Source organism: Idiotropiscis lumnitzeri, chromosome 5 (assembly GCF_059441095.1).
Source record: "Idiotropiscis lumnitzeri isolate Australia: NSW breed Sydney's pygmy pipehorse chromosome 5, RoL_Ilum_1.0, whole genome shotgun sequence".
In the NCBI taxonomy this organism is placed as follows: domain Eukaryota; kingdom Metazoa; phylum Chordata; class Actinopteri; order Syngnathiformes; family Syngnathidae; genus Idiotropiscis; species Idiotropiscis lumnitzeri.
This window is the reverse complement of record NC_142395.1, coordinates 25,816,829-25,831,063: the sequence shown is the minus strand read 5'-3', so window position 1 is coordinate 25,831,063 and position 14,235 is coordinate 25,816,829.

The following is a 14,235-nucleotide window of genomic DNA, read 5'->3' as shown; positions in this document are numbered from 1 at the left end:
TTAATTCACAAAATACTAGATAAAAAACAGCATAATATAGAAAAAAAGTCGCCTTTTTCCCTTTTTTTAAGGGTATTTTATTTTTGCAAAATACTAGATCAAAAACAGCATTATGTAGAAAAAAAAAGGCACTTTTTTTAGGGTAATTTATTTGACAAAATACTCGATCAAAGACAGACGTTTCATCTTGGATGGGAAGTTATAAGACAAATAAAATAATAAAGAACAAGCTGAATCGATTCAAGATATGCTTGCACAATTTAGCTACCCGAAAAATACGGTGTCCAGTTTTCATGTTCATGTTTTTACGACAACACCGTCCATGCTGGAGAGCGAGTTGCCTTGCATGAAGCGGAAGCTCTGCGGTCCGATTACGGTTTTCCGCTGCGAATGTCACTACTTGCAGATTTGTAGTCGGCAGAATATGAATTATTGAGCTCTGGTGCGCCTTCTTAACCACCTCGGTCTGTCGACCTAGAGCAGACGTGGGCAAACTACGGCCCGGGGGCCACATGCGGCCCGTTAAACGTTTTAATCCGGCCCGCCTAACTTGAACAAAATTAAATGAATAAACATTGTTAATATTTTATTTTCTAAATCAAAATGTTTGCCCACCCCTGACCTTGAGGTACTTCCCCCCCATATGTCCATGCAATGTTTCAAAGGCGTGTCAACCATGATAGACCCACAAATTCCAAATGTGTCCAATTGAGGTCGACAGTTCCCCATTTCGGCGACACACCGTGTTGATGGTGCACTGCTTCCCACATCCAGAGACCAGAATTCCCTCAAAACGGACTACAAGTAGTTCTCCGTGGCCTCACAAAAGTCCTCCCATGCCCGGCGACCACAAAAGCCGCATTCCATTGTTCCATTGTTGTGTGAAGTGCTTGCGCAAACGTTGACTTCACTATTTTGGATCACGTCTTTGACGCATGCAGAAGCCGTAGGGTTGTTAATTGCTTTTGGAAATTCATTCAGACATTTTGTTTGAAGTTAATTATTGTGAATTATATGGCATAAAGGCATGTGCCGTCTGCAGTTTATACACGTGCCTGAATATTCCAATTAAAATGTCACGAGGCGCCGTTTTTTTTTTTTTTCCCCAGATCTGTTCGTAAGCGCTTCAACAGATAAACCCAAATTTTCGTTTTTGTAAACTTTTGAAAATGTTGAGAAATTGCAGATCCTCCCGTGTGCTTAAGTGAGAAAAGGCGCACGTTTGCGCGAATCTTTCTTCGATGACAATTGGAGGGCAAACTCAAGAGAATCTCCGCATCTTGAAATTGCGCGACCTTACACCAGAGTTGCTTCGATTATACATGATAAGGGAGAGATGCTCCGACTTCCTTACTCAAATTTCTCCAAGCTTTCCCCTTTTTTTGTCAATTTCCCAGCCGATAAAAGAAGCGGGCTCTATTGTGCGCATCTCGGTCTCACAGACCGCAACGATATTGTCCTTTTTGTTTTGTTTTTTTATTTCACCACACTTTTTTAGTCTAAGCTTTATTTATAGACGTTCTCAACACCACCTTTTTTTCTGATTGGCCGTAACCGAGAAAAATAGCAAGTTACTCTCAATTTTTAATTTTTTTTGTATTGAGTCGGGTGACGTGTTTTAAATTTCGCCATCTTAACACGAATTTAATCGTATGCGTCGAAAGGAATTGCACCTGAGCTCCTCTCTTACCGACTAAGCTACCAAGTGAAGCAATCGTTACAATGAGAGTTCCTTGGCTCCCTTGCGAACGTAACGCAGTTAAGTTGAATGGGTTGTCTGTTTGAACTTTCTTTGAGGCTATTCGATTGTGTTATGCAACCTCTTTAATGGGTCAGAAGGTATTGCTTGTCACACCAATCACAGTCACGGTTTCATCAAATCAAATGCAAAACATACACTCGAAATACAAGCAGGACTAAGTAAGTAAAAAGCAGCGAATAAATTGAGTCATTATCCTTTTTAGGTAATTTTTTTTCTAATTACGTTTCCTGCATTTTACACATTATTTCATTATTTCTTTTTTTTATGCCAAGGGGTAGCATCTGAATTGTGTCATACACTTCAGCGACAATAAAAGCTATTTTATTCTATTCTGTTGTGTTCTAATCAACGTACTGGCAGTAACATCCTTGCAAACGTTGCTGTTCAGTCTTGGCATGACCTTAAAACACGTGATTTTTCTGTTTTGTGTTTTAACATCTGATTATGTGATTGCAGGAACCATAGCATTTAGTTTAAGGTTAACTGTGTTTGGAAATGTACCCACATTTTTGGAGTTAATTATTATCAATTATATTGGATTAAAAAGGCGTTTTCCCCGTTTGCAGAGATAAGTTATACAGGTGCCGTGCCCGAAATTTTTGGGGCATGCTTTTGAGCTCCTTACATACTGAGCTGTTACAACTGAAGTACTTTTTTTTTTTTCACATTTTTACAAAGAATTTCAACAAGGTTTTACCTCTAGGGAAGAGGATTAGGGCCATGAATGGAAAAAAAAAAGTTGGAAGGATTCTGACTTGAAAGTGAGAATTCTCACTTTCAAGTCAGAATTGCCACTTGAAAGTCAAAATTCTGACTTCCAACTTTATTCTCAGAATTCTTACTTTAAAGTCAACATTCCCAATTTAAAGTCAGAATCCTTCCGACCTTTTTTTTTTCCGTCATGGCCGTAATTATCTTCCATAAAAATCTTTGGGTTAATCTTGAGAATATGAACGGTTTTACAACCTCTGCATTTGTTTTTTTTTTGTTTTTTTACACATGAACGCACTGTTTCATGAATATATATATATATATATATATATATATATATATATATATATATATATAAATAAAAAATTTTTCAATCATGATATATATGATATATATATACATATATATATATATATATATATATATATATATATATATATATATATATATACATATATATATATATATATATACATATATATATACATATAAATATATAATTGTATTTTTTTAAATCCTGGAAAGCAGTATATTGAAGCATCATGATTTGTGTGCGATTGAATCGTCACATTGTTAAACAATGTTTAAATATGCAAACGTGCAAAGTTCGCGTCTTCACTCGGCGTGATGACATAATGGTATGCATCTGCTAACCTTAAGAGGTTGTCCTTCCCACAAAAACTAAAATTAAACTCCGGAAAAAGCGTTTTATATATTTCCGGAGACGCAAAGAAATTTTGAAGCACAAACACGTGTCACCAGCTCGTGTTGCGATCATGGCGATGTGTGTGTTTGCTTTCACAGCGACCTTAACCACCTCGCTGAGAAAACACGGCCGCAGTCTGTCTCCTCCCTCTAAAACTCAACACTTGACATTTTCTGAGGGAACATTGCGAGCTTCGGAAATAACATGAATGTTCTGCTCTTTGTCCATCTTCGTGGGTGCCGTAACCGAGGTTAATCCCTTTCGTACTTCAGCGATGAATAGGTTTAAATCGTCACGCCATATTTAATCCCAAAAGGAATGAAAACACTCAATTCTCCAACCGAGTTGCTGTGTGAAAATAACTTTCTCTTCTCAACAGGTGACCTGATGATTTGCAAGTAGCAACATAAACACCAGAGGAACTAAAATCACACTCTGTTGTTCGCTTTGTCAAGTATTGAGAAAAATAAATAAATATAACAACCGCTTAAACAAAACCTCAATCAATATAAATAATTAACTCTACAAAACACAAATCATAATTTGTGGTATATCGTTTACCATATTTGACCTTATGGAACATTTTTTTTTTCTAAACTGCTGCTTGTGGTGAGGTTAGTTGAGTTCACTTGACTGCTACTATATTTTGTTCATACCGAACATTTTTGCTTGCATTCTGCACAAAAAAAAAAAAAAACAGCTCATATCTTGAAAACCTTGTAAGTCTGGACACTCGTATCTCAAGGCACCCTTGTAAATTCCCAAAATAAATTCCTCTAAAATATTACACCAGAATATAATCGTTTTGTTTTTTTTACACGCTGTACCTCCACAAAGTCAGCTGTGTAGCTTTTGAACAATCCTGTTGACATTCGCACAAACTTCTCCGGGGTTTCATGGGCGGGCATTGGTTTATTTCATATTAATTTATGCGTCTTAACCCTGCAAGAACTGCAAAGGAAGCATGACAAACCGGTTTGGCCGCGACACCTCCTTCATGTAAACACTTAATGTAAAAATTGGCTGTGTTGAAGAGGGCGCGACGCTCGACAGTCGTCCATCATCATAACTGTCATGCAATTTCTTTCAACTTCCAGTCAAGTGGTTGTGCAAGGCTTTTTTTTTTTTTTCTCAGAATTGACACCTGCTGCATCTGCTTGGCTGTGGAATCTAAGGCAGAAATCAGGTGCTTTCATTCTTGTTTATTTACTTCAGCGCAATGTAAGTGTGTTACAAAGTCATAAAATAAACCAATTCATGAGACCATCATAAATATTACAAACAAAAACAGCATAATGAAGCAGACATTTTGTCAGGAACACAGCTATACTTTATTGTTTACTTAGTTGTTACGAAGCTTGAAATGTTTTCGGATGACAAAACTTCGACTGATTATTTAAATTTTAACCGACTTTAAACGTGAGTTCGTAATCTGAGCCAATCTATACAGTACGGTTCAATCAGTTGTGGAGAATTTACTGTAAAGTGCATCACGTGCCCGGCATAAGTTTTGTCACTATCTCCCGCATCAACACGCGAGCCTCAGAATCGCAAAGGTGGATCATATGGTTCACGGGACAGAATGAACTGAAAGAAAAAAACTAACAAAAATAAACGTCATGCCTTTCATAGTGTAAAGATGTTGATAAACACGAACAAATACTTCCAAATTCACTTCATGAACAGCCAACCTTGACATGTACAACTCAAAGGTACGCAGGCGCACAGTACGTCCCATTATGCGTGCGAACAGTAATCCCTCATTTTTGTCCCAAAGGTCAAATACGTCTAAGCGGACTTTCTGAGAGGCAGCCGAGCAAGGCTGGATTAGTGATGGAGAAGAACTTTTCTGACGCAGCCATTTTGGTTAGAAAGAGATTTTTTTTCTAGTCACAAGCTGATGTCAAGAGAGGCCTCACTTGTGACACATGTAATGCCAACACTTAAAACTTCTCAATCTTTTGATCTCCTCCAAAGACCTTGAGGCGGATTCGAACCCCCATTGTTTTTTTGGTTTTTTTTTTTTAGAGACGACTCATTAGCGGACTCAAAAGTTAGCCGCTAGCTCCCACTCGCCAAGGGCATGTCCTCAAATGCAAGTCAAATAGAAAGAGTGAAACAAAGACATGTTTATGTCACGTTATGTTATATTTATCCATCCATCCATTAGCCAAGCCGCTTCTCCTCACAACGGGTGTGTTGGAGCCAATACAGCCGTCTTCGGGCAAAATATGTCTTCATGTGAAACTGGTCTTTGGAGCAAAAAAAGCTTGTGGAAAATATCACTGTGGTCACTGAATAAGTCACGTTATGTGATGGTCAAATTACAAATAAATAAATAAATAAATAAATCGTCAGTCGTGTGGCCTCCACGATGATTAATCGTTGTTTACGCAATAGTTCATTTTGACCCTCGACTTGATAATTGCTGCTGGCTCACTAGGCTGCGATTGCTGCCAACTGCAAATTGCGTGGCTCCAAACTAGCCGCAAGAGAACATTATATCCTTGCACCTTCTTCCTCCACTGAAAAAACGAAAATTACCGGTTGAGGATGCATCGCTGTCAATACTGTCGGCTGGTCTTTAAGTTTATAGCGTCGTAAATGATCTCCTATATGTAATTTTATTAATACAAAAAAAAATAACTGAAACTTGCAGACCTTCATCACTTCTACTCACTGAAGAATATTACAGCTGAGACAACATATTTTACAAAGAATTACAATAGGATGAAAGAAACATTTCAATACATATAATACATTTATTAAAGTGTTGTTACACTTTGATACGCTTTTGTTTTTATTTTTTCAATTGTACAGTATAGTCATAAAGATGTCATTGTCAAAATGAAACCTATTCGAGCTAACTTTGGGCAGTAGATGCTGAACTGGTTGCCAGCCAATCGCAGGGCAAACCAAGACGATCAGCCATTCACACTCACAGTCTCAGCTAGGGTCAAGCTAGAGCAGGCGTGGGCAAACTACGGCCCGAGGGCCACATGCGGCCCGTTAAACGTTTTTATCCGGCCCGCCGAACTTGAAAAAAAAAATGAATACACCTTGTTAATGTTTTATTTTCTAAATACTGTGGTGTATCAAAGACATGCTTTTGTTCAATTTCATTCAAAATATATATATATATTATTTTTTTTTTTTTCTCAGATGAGGTGAGGTTACCAAAACACTCCATCCCATCTGCCCTTGATCCAGCCCCTCTGTCAAATTTTAGAACCCATTGTGTCCCGCCAATCAAAAAGTTTGCCCACCCCTGGTCTAGAACCTACCATGCATGTTTTTGGCAAAGTGGGTCAAAACCAGAGAAAAACCCACGTAGTCTTCATGCAAACTCCACACAGGAAGGCCGGCGCCGCAATCAATCCCATGACCTCTGTACCATGAGGCCATCATGCCCACCAGTCGTCCACCGTGCTGCCCTTGATTTATTATTTGTCTGAAGTGGAAATATTAGCGAATTCAATTCGTAAATATTCGAAACAATTTGCGATAATTTCCAAATGGTTAAAAATGTGTGAAACGCGATGTTTCACAATGGCATTTTGCCAATAGTTTAGCAGAGAAAAAGAACAGTGGGCGTGTCAATAGTAGTTGGTCCTAACAAACATGAGGGTGTGTGTGTGTGTGTGTGCGTGCGCGCACGTGTGTGTGTTGTTTGTAGGAGTGATAGACCATGTGACACGACGAAGCTCTCCTGTTCCGATCCTGACTGAGGTTATCGCCATGTCACATCGTCCTCGTGAGCTCAGAGACATCTGCCTGACGCTCTCGTATCTCCTGGATCTGGCTGCTATACTTCTTTTCAAATTTCAAGGCGCTTAGTCACTCTTGTCAGGAAGCCCGAAACAACCTGGGTGCCTCGGTGCCTTCGTTTTAATCCGTTGAATAATCAAATGACCTACGCCTGAAGATAATTTGCATTTTGGCTTGCGATGCAAAACATTCTACATCTGTCACATTTCAGTGCCAAATCATTCGCTTTTAATTTCAGAGGTAACCTTTAAGGTTAAGCGCAATCTTTCCGTGACACCTGTGAGTTTGTGTTGTTGTATTTTTTTAATTAATTTTTTTATTTATTTATTTATTTTTTTTTAGAATCAGTCAATCATTCATCGTTCATCCGTCTGCTGGGGCTCTCTTAGGTAAATGAACTTTAATTAGTCTGTTCATTTTTCAAATGTAAAGATTATTGTGCCTGTTGTCACATTATAATCAAACATTTTATTTATTTATTTATTATTTGGTTGATCTCAAAATATGCATCACAAGAGCTGACTTGGTGCCAGGATTTATTCGGATTTCAAATATTGCTCACATCTCACGGCTTACAATGGTGTGTGTGAAAATGAAGGTGATGTCTTCAGCCTTGATGTGCCGATGCAATACACTGAGGTCCTCAAGCAAAAATCGCATCAAAAAGGAAAAGTAAGAAGTCTAATTCAGGGCTGGGCAAACTTTTGGATTGGCGGGCCACAATGGCCTCTAAAATTTGACAGAAGGGCCGGACCAGGAGCAGATGGATGGAGTGTTTTGGTAACCTCACCTTGTCCGAGAAAAAAAATACATTTAATTTTAAATGAAAATGAACAAAAGTTTTTGAAATACCATAGTATTTAGAAAATAAAACATTAACAAGGTTTATTCATTTTATTTTTTTTCAAGTTCGGCGGGCCGGGTTAAAACATTTAACGGCCGCATGTGGCCCTCGGACCGTAGTTTGCCCACGCCTGGTCTAATTGCTCTTCGAAAATCTTTTTTCTTTTTTTTTTTATGCTTATAGTTTTTTTTTTTCTAAACAGCATATTTGCAGTGTTATCCTAAACTTTAGAATGCAAACTGGTTTTGTGACTCGTGTTTTTTTTTGTTTTTTTTTTAGTAAATGCTTGAAAGGGTTCTTTGAGTATTTGTCATAAACCAACTTACTCCAAGTTATATTACTTAACCGTTCTTGCAAGTTCACAATCATGTTTTTACTGATCCCAAACGTATTGCTAGCTAAACCGTGACGTTAGCTTACTTGCCTTTGTTAGTTTTGTCGCGATGAATTGTTGCGTCTTCATTCTGCGAGTTGCAAGCCACGTGTTTTGCCAACATCATTGAGAAAAATAATTGTTCATTCAAATTAATCATCTTTGGAGGTGCTCCCGTCGCTGTTTCCGTTTAGGTGGCAACACCTACACGTGGCGTTGACTGGGGTGCCAGCCAGCTGAGAATTAAACTTTCTTTCTTTCATTCTTTCAAGACCACACGAGCCACTGAGGAAGTAAATTCTTCACTACATCTAGAAGAGAAGCCCTTTCTTTCTCGGCAGCACTCTGAATTTGGTTGCATCACGGCTAAATGACCGTAATGCACTTTACTTTGGAGTCAGCCAGTCCTCCCTCTTTAGCGCCTCCAACTGGTCATAAATTTCAAATTTAACCGGCTCCCAGAGTACTTTAGAGTTCATTTTAAGATGCTTCGATTTGTCTTTAAATGTTTGTAATGGCCTCGCCCCAGCGTCTCTCTCCGAGCTCCTCCACCCCCGACGCGCCTGCCCGCTGCCTCAGGTCTGTGGACTAAATGGTGATTGAGATGCCGAGGACTAAGTGCAGCCTCAGGGTCGGGATCGCACCCTTTTTGTTGTCGGCCCCTCCGTGTCCACTTTTAAAACTGGTTTGAAGACAAGTTTTCATTCTTTGGCTTGCGGCTCAACGTGAGATAGTGGCTGTTCTGCTGTTCTTCTGGTATCCCCGGTAAATGTGTTTTGATCGGTGTTCAGATTTACTGCTAATTTTTATTACACTATAAAGTGCTTTGTGTCTTAGCTGTTGTGAAATGCGCTTTATAAATAAAGTTGGGTGGTATGGAATTGTATTTTGATATAGAGTGGTGCCAAGGCATACAAGTGATAAAACGTACACATTTTGTGAGTTCTTTCCTCTTGATGATTGGCACAGATGGCAACAAGGTGGTGAGTCAGGGGTGGGAAAACCTTTTGATTGGCGGGCCTCAATGGGTTCTAAAATTTGACAGAGGGGCCGGACCAGGAGCAGATGGATGGAGTGTTTTGGCAACCTCACCTCATCGGAGAAAAAAAAAAATACATTTAATTTTAAATGAAAGTGAACAAAATTATGACAACAATATATGTCTTTGGCACACCGCAGTGTATAGAAAATAAAACATTAACAAGGTTTATTCATTTCATTTTTTTCAAGTTCAGCGGGCCAGATTAAAACATTTAACGGCCCCATATGGCCCCCGGGCCGTAGTTTGCCCACACCTGCGGTGAGTGATAGTTGTCGTTTTTGCAACGGAAATATGTGGACAAAGAGCATTGATTTTATTTTTTTTTTAAATCAAACTGCTAAAAGTTTTCTCCAAAAATGTTCATTTCCCGAGCCCAAACGCAATGGTGCTTTGTGATTGGTCCACACCGCCAGTGGTGCCACTCGGAGAAAATCAGTGCGCTTAAGTAAATTAAGTTACAACCAGAACAAATTTAATTTGTTAGTCAAAGTACCACAGTAAATGTTCTTCTCATGTTTAATGCCGTATGTGCTCAATCAAGGTTAAAAATAAACATTTATGGACTCCATGAGCTGAAGTCTCAGAAATGTGTTTGAGGTCACACAAAATGGATATACGCAAGTCTCACGTACGTTTTTTACCAAGTGTTCTTTTTAATTGTGACTTTTGAGATTCCACAGCAGCCTACTTGACACTTTCGTACAGACGCGACGACAACCCCGTGACGATGATCATCATTATAAATCCTGGCAACACCCAACACTCGCGTGCAGAAAGAAAGGAACGGACTTGCTTTCTTTCGTAATTGCTGAATTTCACTGGCGTGTGTCGTAGTTCCGCGCTAACTGACAAGCACGGCTAATATCTCTTGAGGCATCATTCCCCAGCCGGTGCACAACGTAGAAACCCATGTGATGGAGAACAGGGTTGGAATGTCAAACTGAAGATAACATCTGAAAACCTCCATCCAGCCCCACTGTCACATGTGCAAAGACACCAAACCCAGGTAAAATATTTGAAGGTGACTTTGTATCATTTCCAGATCTATTAGCATGAATAGTTGTCATGCCTTGCTGAGGCCCTCCCTTTTTGTTTTTCAATTTAAGCAAAACTTACCGCGTGTGCGTTCAGTCACCTTTTACTCGCCCGGGCTATATAATGTACCGGTCCTCGGGAGAAAAGCGCCTCGTCCGTGCGGCGGTGACCAAATTCACCGTTGCGTTAGTGCTGTTGAGAGTTGTGTGTCATGCATTGCACAACCTTTTTTTTTTTTCAAGGCGAAACGATCATTGTTCGTTTAAGGCTTGATTTTGGAACACAGGCACTATTGTGGCATGTTGTAACACTTGTGTGCACAGAAAATGTGAACGGAACAAAATCCATTTGTAGATGTGTGTGCTAACCTGATGGGGCGTTATAAAAAAACGTTTCCGACTTTCCACAGCAATTCATGTTTCCCAACAGAAGTCCTCTTGTGTTTAATGACACTGAGTAATATGACACACATTTTAAGAGCAAGTATGCGAGTCGTGGTATTGCCTTATAGCAGTTACCTCTCAATGTGTCACGCGGGCGTCACGTGAAGAATTGTGACTGTATAGCTGGATTTATTGTCGTCTTGATAGATCTGCAGCCAGGTCAATATCACAATCAGCGTCCACCACAGCAGTGATAAAGAAGGTCCCCGAGCATCTGCACTTCCCGAGAGTCCTCAGGAAATTCAACCTGGACAAGAAGCGGCTGCTGGCCTTCGACCACTCGTCCATCGAGAGCCTGCAGACGTACTGCGTCTCTACCTGGTACGGCGGCTGCACTGAGGCGGACAAAGTGAGTCTCCAGAGGACAGTCAAAAGAGCGCAGAGGATTATTGGCTGCCCTCTCCCCTCCCTGTCGGACATCTACACCACCCGGTGCCTCAGCAGAGCTCTCAATATCATTATAGACGATACTCACCCGAGCTCACACCTGAGCCAGAAGCTGCCAGCATTTGTGGATGATTATGCTATTTGGCTTTGGCTTCATAAAGTAGTGTTTTGACTTGTATTATATAATAATATAATAAATATTATTAGGGCTGTCAAAATTAAAGCGTTAACTCAGGTGATTAATCGAAATTTTTTTAACTCAGTTAAATATTTTAACTCAATTAACTCAGTTTGATTTAATTCAAAAATAATTTGCATACTTTGCAAATATTGCGCCATATTAGCTGTACATCTGTAGCAAGTCTCAGAACAAAACACTGTGTTTAAGTTACCCCTAGGCCTTGCAAACCAACACTGCTGGAGTGTGGCACTTTTGGGCTGTTTTGAGAAATGTTTCGGAGAAAAATGCGTGTGAAGATATCTCCATTTCAATCGTATTCAAGAATCAAAGAAATCTATTCAAACAGTCTTTGAATTAAATATACTTCATATTGAGTGATTTGGCATCAATGCCAAGATATTATTCCAGTAAATATCTGTTACAAGCTTTGCAAAAAATTGTAGCTGAAAAATGAGATTAATCGCGATTAATCATGGAATATTTTTTTTGCGATTAATTAGTTTAAAAAATTCATCACTTGGCCAAAGTTCTCACTGACGCTCACAAACTGGCCCTGGCTAAAAGTGCATGTTGCTTTGAAACGTTAACTCATTCAATACCATTGACGGCTTAATACTTCAAAGATCCATTTTTTTACTGGGTTGGTCGTGAATGAGTTAAAAAAAAAAAAAAAGAAAGACCACCTCCAGGGTTTGCCAATGCGGTGTCTGCAAAAATGTGACTTCAAAAATATTTTGGAGCGAACAGTGAGCCACCCAGTCATTCGACTCTTTCCACTGAGCCACAACAGAGTGACATACCGATATGCCACCTTTAAAAACAGACGGCATCCTTTGATGCTTCCACCCACCAAATAATTAGCTGGCAATTGCAGCTGTTAATAATTTTTAAAAAAATACTTTATAAACTCCCCAGAAGGAATACTTCTCCGTTATTTTTTGTTAATGGAAAATTAAAGGCTTGGCTTATTTATTTATTTATTTTTTTTTTTTTTTTATAGTTTTGCAACTATAACAATGTGTACATGTTTTTTTTTCTCCTTGCAAATGTACAACGTGAAACATTCTTTGTTCACAAATTGGTGAAACTTGCCCCATCCTTGCTTGTGATCAATTGCGCCAAGGAAAGTCTCAATAGGCACCTTATGGAGATAACGACTCCGTAGCCGTTCGGTACTTGTCCACATCCATCGCCTCCATCCGTCCCCCCCAGTTGACCACATGTGTAACATTAATAATAGCAAAACAAGTTTTCGCATCCACCTGATGTGAAGACACGAGCTTCTCAGAGACGCGGCTTATGTAATATATCGAAGAATGAGCGCATATAGGAAACAGATATGATCTGGAATGTTCCCAATGTCACAAACAAAACCAAGTTCCCTAACACATGATGAATGCTTCATCTGTAATCTCGAAATCGTGATGTCGCCCAACAGCGCCTTTTTTTTTTTTTTCGTAGTAGTCTTACACATACAGCAAGTACACACGTGAATGGATTCTCTCCTACACATGCGGCAGTCCACATACAAAGTCCTGTCGACGAGAGACGGATTAAATTACGAGCTCGTGCGATGGTCGTAACATCACGTTAAATTACACACACCCAGAAACACGCTCACACTCAAAACGGACATTGGCTGCCTGTTTCATTTACTTTGAGATAAAATTGTTAATTAAGTAAATTGTTCATCATTTATTTCACATTTAAAGAATGAACACGATTAAATCAAGAACAAAAACAAATGAATACGTAAACTGTGAATATGCATCGACTGCCGTTTCAAGTTGTAATACCACCATTCGTGACTAGATGGCAGACGCTTTGGTGTGTCAAAAATGGCTTATTTCCTCTGATGATCAAATTGTCAGTCAGTCACAGGCCCCACCAAGTCAAATTCGACAGTTTTTGTTCTGCTGTTCTTCAGCTTTCTACTGTATATGTCTTTATCTGTTTCAATTTGTGTTCTAATTTCCTGCTAATTTTGATGACACCATATGGAAAGCGCTTTGTTACAGCTCCAGCGGTTGTGTAATGCGCCCTAAAGCTGGATTGTATTGTATTATGTTTGTCTCAAGCGCTTTGTTGTTTGGTTAGGATAATGGATCTTTTATATATATGTTGAGCAATGCACGATCAAAAAAAAAAAAATACTAATATACTCATTTACTACCATTGACGGATAAAGACGTCAAAGATCCATTTATTTATTTATTTTTTTTTACTCGGCAGGTAGTGAAGGAGTTAAGCACGTATATTTTGCACAAATGCACGGATTTTGTTTCAAATTTAAAGTGGTCATATTTGTCAATCATCTTGGTTGGGAGTGGATGCTCCTGTATGGCACTGATTAAAAATTAAAAAAAAAAAAAAGTTTGGGCCCCCTCCAGAATTTAAGTTACCTATGCATGCTCTGAACTGTCAGTCGGTGTCAATTTTACCTGGAATAGTTTTAATAGACTAAACCTATTTATATAAGCTGTACTACACTGATTAAAAAAAATCAATGCAAGTAAATCCTATTAGTCATTTAATTAAATTAACCATAAAAAATATGAAGAAAATTGAGAAAGACTAATGATAAAATGAAACAATTTTCTGTGTGAAAATCCTTTCCATATTTAAAAAACAAAATAATTGAAAGAGATTTTCTTTTTTGCCGCGTAATGTTCCGCTGTTACAGTATAAATTGTAGAAGGTTTTATTTATTCTGCATACTGCTTATTTCCAGTGCAAGCGTAACAGTATATCTTGCTCCATAATTTAAGGAATCGACTCTTGTTTAGTGTTCATTTTTCCTGCAGATCTTCCTGTTTTGTAAGGAATGTTGCCTACCTTGATACAAATGCACAACTTCGAGGCAAAGGAGTGGTGTACGTGCTCTTAGGTGAGGTATGCACCTGTCCATGTGTCTGTGAATCGAGGAGAGCACGAAGCAGGACACACCCCCCTCCTCGAGTCTCCTCATAAATACACCTGCTGT